General features: G+C 49.2%; 1 protein-coding gene across 4 annotated transcripts in view; it reads right to left on the reverse strand.

The window, feature by feature from the left end:
- The window catches only part of PRRC2C (proline rich coiled-coil 2C), a 344,519-nt gene that overhangs the window by 192,135 nt on the left and 140,178 nt on the right, over nucleotides 1-12,206 (reverse strand). The window lies entirely within an intron of this gene.

Here is a 12,206-nt window from a genome sequence, read left to right on the forward strand (position 1 = left end):
AGAAAAGGAATTTACGGTAAGTAAACAAAATTCCCTTCTTTGTCGCTCTATTGGGAGACCCAGACAATTGGGACGTCCAAAAGCAGTCCCTGGGTGGGTAAAATAATACCTCATAATAGAGCCGTAAAACGGCCTCTTCCTACAGGTGGGCAACCGCCGCCTGAAGGACTCGTCTACCTAGGCTGGCATCCGCCGAAGCATAGGTATGCACCTGATAGTGCTTCGTGAAAGTGTGCAGGCTCGACCAGGTAGCCGCCTGACACACCTGCTGAGCCGTAGCCTGGTGCCTCAAAGCCCAGGACGCGCCCACGGCTCTGGTAGAATGGGCCTTCAGCCCTGAGGGAACCGAAGCCCAGCAGAACGGTAGGCTTCGATAATTGGCTCCTTGATCCACCGAGCCAGGGTTGATTTGGAAGCCTGTGACCCTTTACGCTGGCCAGCGACAAGGACAAAGAGTGCATCAGAGCGGCGCAGGGGCGCCGTACGAGAAATGTAGAGTCTGAGTGCTCTCACCCAATCTAACAAGTGCCAATCCTTTTCACATTGGTGAACTGGATGAGGATGAAAAGAAGGTAAGGAGATATCCTGATTAAGATGAAAGGAGGATACCACCTTAGGGAGAAAATCCGGAACCGGACGTAGAACCACCTTGTCCTGGTGAAACACCAGGAAAGGGGCTTTGCACGACAATGCTGCTAGCTCAGACACTCTCCGAAGAGAAGTGACTGCTACTAGAAAAACCACTTTCTGCGAAAGCCGTGAGAGGGAAATATCTCTCATTGGCTCGAATGGTGGTTTCTGAAGAACCATCAGAACCCTGTTGAGATCCCAGGGTTCTAACGGCCGCTTGTAAGGAGGAACGATGTGACAAACCCCCTGCAGGAACGTGCGTACCTGTGGAAGCCTGGCTAGGCGCTTCTGGAAAAACACAGAGAGCGCAGAGACTTGTCCCTTAAGGGAGCCGAGCGACAAACCCTTTTCCAGTCCAGATTGAAGGAAGGACAGAAAAGTGGTCAAGTCAAAAGGCCAGGGAGAAAAACCCTGAGCAGAGCACCATGACAGGAAAATTTTCCACGTCCTGTGGTAGATCTTGGCGGACGTTGGTTTCCTAGCCTGTCTCATAGTGGCAATGACGTCTTGAGATAACCCTGAAGACGCTAGGGTCCAGGACTCAATAGCCACACAGTCAGGTTGAGGGCCGCAGAATTCAGATGGAAAAAAAACGGCCCTCGAGATAGCAAGTCTGTTCGGTCTGGTAGTGTCCACGGTTGGCCGACCGTGAGATGCCACAGATCCGGGTACCACGACCTCCTTGGCCAGCCTGGAGCGACGAGGATGGCGCGGCGGCAGTCGGTCCTGATCTTGCGTAACACTCTGGGCAACAGTGCCAGCGGAGGAAACACATAAGGGAGCTGAAACTGCGACCATCCTGAACTCAGGCGTCTGCCGCCAGAGCTCTGGGATCTTGAGACCGTGCCATGAACACTGGTACCTTGTTGTTGTGCCGGGACGCCATGAGGTCGACGTCCGGCACCCCCCAGCAGCAACGGATCTCCTGAAACACGTCCGTGTGAAGGGACCATTCCCCTGCGTCCATGCCCTGGCAACTGAGATAATCTGCTTCCCAGTTTTCCACGCCTGGGATGTGAACTGCGGATATGGTGGATACCGTGGCTTCCACCCACATCAAAATCCGCCGGACTTCCTGGAAGGCTTGCCGGCTGCGTGTGCCGCCTTGGTGGTTGATGTATGCCACCGCTGTGGAATTGTCCGACTGAATTCGGATCTGCTTGCCCTCCAGCCACTGCTGGAACGCTTTCTGGGCAAGATACACTGCCCGTATTTCCAGAACGTTGATCTGAAGCGAGGACTCTTGCTGGGTCCACGTACCCTGAGCCCTGTGGTGGGGAAAAAACCGCTCCCCACCCTGACAGACTCGCGTCCGTCGTGACTACTTCCCAGGATGGGGGTAGGAAGGATTTCCCCTTCGATAACGAAGTGGGAAGAAGCCACCACCGAAGGGAAGCTTTGGTCGCCTGAGAGAGGGAGACGGTCCTGTCGAGGGACGACGGCTTCCTGTCCCATTTGCGTAGGATGTCCCATTGAAGGGGACGCAGGTGAAACTGCGCGAAAGGGACTGCCTCCATTGCTGCCACCATCTTCCCCAGGAAGTGCATGAGGCGCCTCAAGGGGTGTGACTGGCCTTGAAGGAGAGATTGTACCCCTGTCTGTAGTGCCCACTGCTTGAACAGCGTAAGCTTCACTATCGCTGAGAGGGTATGAAACTCCATGCCAAGATATGTCAGCGATTGGGCCGGTGTCATATTTGACTTTGGAAAATTGATGATCCACCCGACACCCTGGAGAGTCTCCAGGGAAGCGTCGAGGATGCGTTGGCATGCCTCTTGAGAGGGTGCCTTGATCAGCATCCAAGTACGGGATCACCGAGTGACCCTGCGAGTGTAGGAGCGCTACTACAGTAGCCATAACCTTGGTAAAAACCCGTGGGGCTGTTGCCAGGCCGAACGGCAGTGCCACGAATTGCAGGTGTTCGTTTCCTATGGCGAAGCGCAAGAAGCGCTGGGCTCTGGAGCAATCGGTACGTGGAGATATGCATCTTTGATATCGATCGATGCAAGGAAATCTCCTTGGGACATTGAGGCGATGACGGAGCGGAGGGATTCCATCCGGAACCGTCTGGTTTTACATGTTTGTTGAGCAGTTTCAGGTCCAGGACCGGGCGGAAAGACCCGTCCTCCTTTGGGACCACAAACAAGATGGAGTAAAAACCGTGGCTCAGTTGCTGAAGAGGAACCGGGATCACCACTCCTTCTGCCTTCAGAGTGCACAGCGCCTGCAGAAGAGCCTCGGCTCGCTAGGGAGGCGGGAATGACCTGAAGAATCGAGTCGGGGGACGAGAGGTGAACTCAATCTTGTAACCGTGAGACAGAATGTCTCTCACCCAGCGGTCTTTTATTTGTGGCAGCCAGGTGTCACACAAGCGGGAGAGCCTGCCACCGACCGAGGATGCTACTAGAGGAGGTCGAAGTCATGAGGAAGCCGCTTTGTTAGCGGCGCCTCCGGTGGCCTTTTAAGGACGTGACTTAGACCGCCATGCCTGAGAGTTCCTTTGTTCTTTCTGAGACCTTTTGGACGAGGAGAATTGGGACCTGCCCCGCCCTGAAAGGACCGAAACCTCGACTGCCCTCTCCTCTGTTGGGGTATGTCCTGTTTGGACTGGGGTAAGGATGTATCCTTTCCCTTGGATTGTGTGATGATTTCATCCAGACGCTCGCCAAACAGCCTGTCGCCAGAAATTGGCAAACTGGTTAAGCGCTTTTTTGGAAGCAGAATCTGCCTTCCATTCCCGTAGCCACAAGGCCCTGCGGAGTACCACCGAATTGGCGGCCGCGACCGCCGTACGGCTCGCAGAGTCCAGGACAGCAATAATAGCGTAAGACGCAATTGCCGAGGTCTGGGTGGTAATGGGTGCCACTTGTGGCGCGGCCGTGCATGTGGCTGCTTTAATTTGCGCTTGACCTGCTGAGATAGCTTGTAGCGCCCATACGGCTGCGAATGCTGGGGCAAAAGAAGCTCCGATAGCTTCATAGATGGATTTCAACCAGAGCTCCATCTGCCTGTCAGTGGCATCCTTGAGCGAGGCCCCCTCTTCCACTGCAAGTATGGATCTAGCCGCCAGTCTGGAGATTGGAGGATCCACTTTGGGACATTGAGTCCAACCTTTAACCACGTCAGGGGGAAAAGGATAACGTGCATCCTTAAGGCGCTTAGAAAACCGTTTATCTGGACAAGCATGATGAATCTGGACTGCCTCTCTGAAATCAGAGTGGTCCAGAAACATACTCGGTGTAAGAGAAGCTGACTCCTCCGCCGGAGGAGCTGAGGGAGAAATATCCAGCATTTGATCGATGGGCGCAATAAGAACGTTCACTATGGCGTCCCCGTCTGGAGTATTAAGATTGATAGCGCCCTCAGGATCAGAATCCTGATCCGCTGTCTCCGCATCATCAACCAGAGATTCCCCCGCTGAGACCCTGAACAATATGATGTCGAGGGAAATTCTAAGCGAGCCCGCTTAGTCGGTCTGGGGCTGGGGTCTAAGTCAGAACCCTCAGTCTGGGATGTATGAGATACCCCGGGAGGACATTGTTGGTCCAACTGAGGGGGGCCAGGGAACAATGATTCAACAGAGTCCCTGTGCTGAGATACCGGCCTGGACTGCAAGGCTTCTAGTATCTTAGTCATAGTCTCAGAGAGTTTTGCAAACTCCGTCCCCATCACTAGGACAGTGTCAACAGGTGGCTCCCCCTGGGCCCCTCTTAGCAGAGGCCCTGGCTGAAGAAGTGTCACAGGGGCCGAACATTGCACACAATGAGGGTCAATGGAACCTGCCGGCAGCTGGGTCGTACAAGCGACGCAGGCAGCATAATAAGCCTGTGCTTTGGCACCCCTGCCTTTTGTGGGCGCCATGCTATTGTTTTCCCTGAGTAACACACTAGGGTATATAGCCAGAATGAACTGTGCTCATACAGTGTAAAATATATACTATAAACAAATAATGTATCAATACACTACAGCACCATGGGGCTAGCACCACAGGTGCTGCTTACCATCCGCCTAAAGCGGTTATGAGGCCACCAGAGACCGTGTCTGGGTCTCCCAGGGTTAATCCCTCTCTGCAGCGTCGGAGGAGCTGACAGGAATGGCTGCGGCGTCCTGACGAGAGGAGGGAGCCGTGGGCGTGGCCGAGGTGCTCACACTGTGCACAGTGAGGGGGGTGGAGTATGGAAATCATACTCCAGCCCTCAGTGCTGCTCGTTCCGTGCAGCGTCCCGCCCTTCCCCTGCCTGTCAGGGCTGAGGGCGGGAGAAAGGGAAACTAGGCCGCAAGCAAGCCGGGGACTCGAGTATACGCGTGGCCGCCGTAAAAGCGCGGCCGACGCCGAAGTCCCCGGCGAACTACAAGTCCCAGCCGCGCCGCAGTTTCCCATGGCAGCGGCGGTTAGCGCGGTAGCCCCTACATATAAACACACTCAGCGACGCTGAGTGTGTAATGGCACAGTTTAACCCGGTCAGCGCCGCGGTCCCCGGTGCACTAGCACACCCAGTAAAGCTGAGGTGTTGCCGTGCGCGGTCCCCACAGGGATACAGAGTACCTTCACGTAGCAGGGCCATGTCCCTGAACTGTACCCGGCTCCTATCCAGCAGGCTCCACAGGAGTTGTGGATGAAGCACGGTCTCAGTGCCTGGAGACCGATAGGATCCCACTTCACCCAGAGCCCTGAGGGGGATGGGGAAGGAAAGCAGCATGTGGGCTCCAGCCTCCGTACCCGCAATGGATACCTCAACCTTAACTACACCGCCGACAAGAGTGGGGTGAGAAGGGAGCATGCTGGGGGCCCTATATGGGCCCACTTTTCTTCCAACCGACATAGTCAGCAGCTGCTGCTGACTAATCTGTGGAGCTGTGCTGTGCGTGTCTGACCTCCTTCGCACAAAGCAAAAAACTGAGGAGCCCGTGGGAGCACGGGGGGTGTATAGGCAGAAGGGGAGGGGCTTAACACTTTTGAGTGTAATACTTTGTGCGGCCTCCGGAGGCATAGCCTATACACCCAATTGTCTGGGTCTCCCAATAGGGCGACAAAGAAAGTACAATACTGTGTCCACACATGCAAATTGATAGATATGCTATATAGTATATACTGTACTGTACAATGGTATACTGTATACCAGGGGTGGGCAATTAAATTTCTCATGGGGCCGCATGAGAACTTGGGATCCTTTCAGAGGGCCGGACTGAACTACTTAACTCAATTCTACCCAATACTGTATATATATTATATTATACACATATATATATATATATATATACACACACATACATCACTATATACTGCCCCTGTAATTACACTACAGCACTATATACTGCACCTGTAATAAATTACAGCACTATATACTGCACCTGTAATAAATTACAGCACTATATACTGCACCTGTTATACACTACAGCACTATATACTGCACCTGTAATACATTACAGCACTATATACTGCACCTGTAATACACTACAGCACTATATACTGCACCTGTAATACACTACAGCACTATATACTGCACCTGTAATACATTACAGCACTATATACTGCACCTGTAATGCATTACAGCACTATATACTGCACCTGTAAGACACTACAGCACTATATACTGCACCTGTAATACACTACAGCACTATATACTGCACCTGTAATGCATTACAGCACTATATACTGCACCAATAATGCATTACAGCACTATATACTGCACCTGTAATGCATTACAGCACTATATACTGCACCTGTAATGCATTACAGCACTATATACTGCACCTGTAATACACTACAACACTATATACTGCACCTGTAATGCATTACAGCACTATATACTGCACCTGTAATGCACTACAGCACTATATACTGCACCTTTAATACACTACAGCACTATATACTGCACCTGTAATACACTAAAACACTATATACGGCACCTGTAATACATTACAGCACTATATACTGCACCTGTAATGCATTACAGCACTATATACTGCACCAGTAATGCATTACAGCACTATATACTGCACCTGTAATACACTACAGCACTATATACTGCCCCTGTAATACACTACAGCACTATATACTGCACCAGTAATAAATTACAGCACTATATACTGCACCTGTAATAAATTACAGCACTATATACTGCACCTGTAATAAATTACAGCACTATATACTGCACCTGTAATACACTACAGCACTATATACTGCACCTGTAATACATTACAGCACTATATACTGCACCTGTAAGACACTACAGCACTATATACTGCACCAGTAATGCATTACAGTATTATATACTGCACCTGTAATACACTACAGCACTATATACTGCACCTGTAATACATTACAGCACTATATACTGCACCTGTAATGCACTACAGCACTATATACTGCACCAGTAATAAATTACACCACTATATACTGCACCAGTAATAAATTACAACACTATATACTGCCCCTGTAATGCATTACAGCACTATATACTGCACCTGTAATACATTACAGCACTATATACTGCACCTGTAATACACTACAGCACTATATACTGCACCAGTAATGCATTACAGCACTATATACTGCACCTGTAATACACTACAGCACTATATACTGCACCAGTAATGCATTACAGCACTATATACTGCACCTGTAATACACTACAGCACTACACACTGCACCTGTAATACATTACAGCACTATATACTGCCCCTGTAATGCATTACAGCACTATATACTACCCCTGTAATACACTACAGCACTATATACTGCCCCTGTAATACACTACATCACTATATACTGCACCTGTAATAATAATAATAATAATAATCTTTATTTCTATAGCGCCAACATATTCCGCAGCGCTTTACAATTCAGGAGGAACATATACATATCATATACATAAACATATACAAACAAGTAACAATTATAGAGGCTACAATATTTAAAAGGAAAAATGGCAACCCTGCTCGTGAGAGCTTACAATCTACAATGAGATGGGGGGAGGGGCAAGGTACAAGTGTTTATTTAAAATGACAATCCAGCCAGCTCATGGGGGATAGATGATGGCTTCCTGGACCAGTTGGCAAGAGCCTTGAGATGCATTTGGGTGCCAAGGAGTTTGACGTGGGGTTATGTTCTGAGAAGTTGTAGAGGGATTATGTGAAATTAGTTTGGCTAGGGAGTGTGATAGGCCGCCCTAAAAAGATGCGTTTTTAGGGAGCGTCTGAAGCTGAGTAAGTTGTGATTTGTCCTAACTTCTTGGGGTAGAGCATTCCAGAGGTTTGGTGCAGCTCGGAAGAAGTCTTGGATTCGGGAGTGGGAGGTTCGAATTAGTGTGGATGTTAGTGGAAAGTCATTTGCAGAGCGTAGAGAACGGGTGGGATGATAGACAGAGAGGAGGGTGGAGATGTAGGAGGGTGCTGCACTGTGGAGAGCTTTGTGGGTGAGAACAAGCAGTTTGAATTGGATCCTGTGATATATGGGCAGCCAGTGCAATGACTGGCACAGCGCAGAGGCGTCCGAGTAGCGGTTAGCCAGATAGGTGACCCTGGCTGCTGCATTAAGGATGGACTGTAGAGGGGAGAGTCTAGTTAGGGGGAGACCAATTAATAGAGAGTTACAGTAGTCAAGGCGAGAGTGGATCAGGGCCACGGTGAGGGTTTTTGTCGTTTCCATTGTGAGAAAGGGGCGGATTCTAGAGATGTTCTTAAGGTGCAAGCGGCAGGTGCGGGCAAGAGATTGTATGTGGGAGGTGAAGGAGAGATCAGTGTCAAGTATAACCCCCAGACAGCGGGCCTGCAGCCTAGGACTTATCGCTGTGCCACACACAGAGAGGGAGATGCCAGGTTTAGGAAGGTTGGGAGATGGAGGGAAAAGAAGAAGTTCAGTTTTGGAAAGGTTAAGTTTCAGATAGAGAGCAGACATGATGTTGCAAACTGCAGTCAGGCAGTCACTTGTGTTCTGTAGTACAGCGGGGGTGAGCTCAGGGGATGAGGTGTATAGCTGTGTGTCATCAGCATAAAGATGGTACTGAAAGCCAAATCTGCTGATGGTCTGTCCAATTGGGGCAGTGTAGAGGGAGAACAGAAGAGGGCCAAGGACTGAACCTTGAGGGACCCCAACAGTGAGAGGAAGAGGAGAAGATGTGGAGCCAGCAAATGATACACTGAACGAGCGGCCAGAAAGATAGGAAGAGAACCAGGAAAGCACAGTGTCCTTTAGGCCAATAGAATGGAGCATAGAGAGAAGGAGATGGTGGTCAACAGTGTCGAAGGCTGCAGAAAGGTCAAGAAGAATAAGCAGCGAGTGGTCACCGTTACGTTTTGCTGTCAATAGGTCATTGGTCACTTTGACAAGAGCAGTTTCTGTTGAGTGTAAAGGGCGGAAGCCAGACTGTAAAGGATCTAGAAGAGAGTGAGAGGAGAGGTAGCGGGTGAGACGAGAGTAGACCAGGCGCTCCAAGAGTTTAGAGATGAAGGAGAGATTGGAGACTGGTCTGTAGTTGCTTGTGCAGGACGGATCGAGAGAAGGTTTTTTTAATAATGGAGTAATAATAGAGTGTTTGAGGGAGGAAGGGAAGATACCAGAAGAGAGAGAGAGATTGAAGATTTTAGTTAGGTGAGTGGTGACAACCGGAGAGAGTGTCTGGAGTAGGCGTGAGGGGAAGGGATCAGTAGGGCAAGTGGTAGGATGAGAAGAAGAGAGGAGCCTGGAGACTTCCTCCTCTGTGACTGGGTCAAATGTGGAAAGTGAGCTGGATGGGATGTGGCGTGGGATGGGATTCACAACGCTTAGTGACTGGGAGCTGATCTCTTGGCGGATGTTTTCTATTTTCTCTGTGAAATACGAGGCCAGGTCATCAGCATGAAGGTCTGTGATAGGGGTCTGTGCTTTGGGACTGAGGAGGGAGTGTAAGGTGTCAAAGAGCTTTTTTGGATTGTTGGCTAGTGAGGAGATAAGGGTGGTGAAGTAGGTCTGTTTGGCGAGGTGAAGGGAAGAGTTGTAGGTCCTTAACATGAACTTGTAGTGGATGAAGTTTTCTGGTGTGCGGGATTTCCTCCATAGGCGCTCGGCACTCCTAGAGCATCGCTGGAGAAATCGAGTTTGTGATGTGAGCCAAGGTTGTTTTACTCGGTGTTTGGAGGTTCTGAGGGTGAGGGGTGCTACTTGGTCCAGGGTGCTTCTGAGTGTGTCATTGTAGTGCTTTACAGCCAGATTAGGGCATGAAAGTGAGGAGATAGGGGATAGTGATAAGTGTAGAGAGTCTGTAAGTGTTTGAGAGTCAATGGCCTGTAGGTTTCTGAATGTGTGATAGGTGGGAGTGTGCTGGAGTGGACGACGGTTTGTAAGCTTGAAGGAGAGGATGTTGTGGTCAGAGAGGGGAAGAGGTGAGTTGTCAAAGTGAGAGATTGAGCAGAGGCGGAAAAAGACCAAGTCAAGGGTGTTACCATCTTCATGTGTCTCTGAGGATGAGAGTTGTGGGAGGCCAAGAGAGGTGGTGAGAGATAGAAGCTGGGATGCAGAAGGGGAGGAGGGGCTGTTCATGGGGATGTTAAAGTCTCCTAGGATCAGGGTTGGCAATTCAGAGGACATGAAGTGTGGCAGCCAGGCTGAAAAGTGGTCAAGGAACTGGGTGGGGGAGCCTGGGGGACGGTATATGACAGCTACTCTGAGGGGAAGGGGATGGAAGAGCCTGATGGTGTGAACCTCAAAGGATGGGAATGAGAGTGATGGAGCTGGGGGGATGACCTGGAAAGTGCATTGTGGGGACAGGAGTAACCCAACTCCACCACCATGTCTGTTTCCAGGTCTTGGTGAATGGGTAAAGTGTAAACCACCATGAGAGATGGCAGCAGGGGAAGTAGTATCAGAATCCTGAATCCAGGTTTCAGTGAGGGCTAGTAAGTTAAGAGAGTTATTGAGAAAGAGGTTGTGGATGTAAGGAAGCTTGTTACATACAGACCGTGGATTCCATAGAGCACAATTAAAAGAGGGAAGTGAGGGTGTACAGGGAATGTTAATAATATTATCAGGGTTTCTATGGGAGGTGGGGAAGGGGGTAAAGTTAGCATGGGGTGGACCGGGATTAGGAGAGATATCACCTGATAGAAGTAGGAGTAGAAGGAGAAGGGTCAGATGGTTTTTGGACGTGTTTTTGTGTGATACCCTGGAGCATGAAGGATTGAGGTTAATCAGATAGGTGAAAAGGGCCTGGGAACTGTACATAGGAGAGGAGAGGAGAGAGGGACTAATGTGGATGAGTGGTGATGGAGGGGGGACAGGGCGGTGAAAGTGGACAATAAAGGCACATAGGATGATAGAGAGAGAAATAATAGTCATGGTGGAAACAGAGTGTCAAAGATTAGTTTACCTGACTCCTGCCCTGACTAACTGCCATTGAATTAACTGCCCAGCACTTGGAACGTTGGCACTTAGCAAAAGATGGCACGCATGCAGGCACCCCGCACGCGTGCACCCCTTAGAACAGCCCCAGATATATAGGGCTGACTAGAGGGGTAGGTGAGGGGGATTATGGGAGCTCAGCTTGTTAAGGAAAATTAACAAATGCTGATCACACCAGGGAATGATTAAGGAATCAAAGGAAACAGAACATTTCACACCCACCCGGACCTCTAGTCTACACAGATTCACACCTTCCACCATCAGATAAGATGTACAAAGAGGAAGATACAGTCATACATCAGTGAGTATTAAACATAATGTAAAAATGACATAGCATAAGTCACAGCAAGCAGAGATATATACCAGGAGAGTGAATTCAGCAGCAGAGGGGAGCAGACATTACACTTCAGCAAGCAGAGATATATACCAGGAGAGTGAACTACAGCACTATATACTGCCCCTGTAATACATTATAGCACTATATACTGCCCCTGTAATACATTACAGCACTATATACTGCCCCTGTAATGCATTACAGCACTATATACTGCACCTGTAATGCATTAGAGCACTATATACTGCACCAGTAATGCATTACAGCACTATATACTGCCTCTGTAATACATTACAGCACTATATACTGCCCCTGTAATGCACTACAGCACTATATACTGCACCAGTAATACATTACAGCACTATATACTGCCCCTGTAATGCATTAGAGCACTATATACTGCACCAGTAATGCATTACAGCACTATATACTGCCTCTGTAATACATTACAGCACTATATACTGCACCAGTAATGCATTACAGCACTATATACTGCACCTGTAATACACTACAGCACTATATACTGCACCTGTAATGCATTACAGCACTATATACTGCACCTGTAATGCACTACAGCACTATATACTGCACCAGTAATGCATTACAGCACTATATACTGCCCCTGTAATGTATTACAGCACTATATACTGCCCCTGTAATGCATTACAGCACTATATACTGCCCCTGTAATGCATTACAGCAGTATATTCTGCCCCTGTAATGCATTACAGCACTATATACTGCCCCTGTAATGCATTACAGCAGTATATTCTGCCCCTGTAATGCATTACAGCACTATATACTGCCCCTGTAATACATTACAGCACTATATACTGCCCCTGTAATACATTACAGCACTATATA

This window comes from Anomaloglossus baeobatrachus, chromosome 8, assembly GCF_048569485.1.
Source record: "Anomaloglossus baeobatrachus isolate aAnoBae1 chromosome 8, aAnoBae1.hap1, whole genome shotgun sequence".
Lineage (NCBI taxonomy): Eukaryota > Metazoa > Chordata > Amphibia > Anura > Aromobatidae > Anomaloglossus > Anomaloglossus baeobatrachus.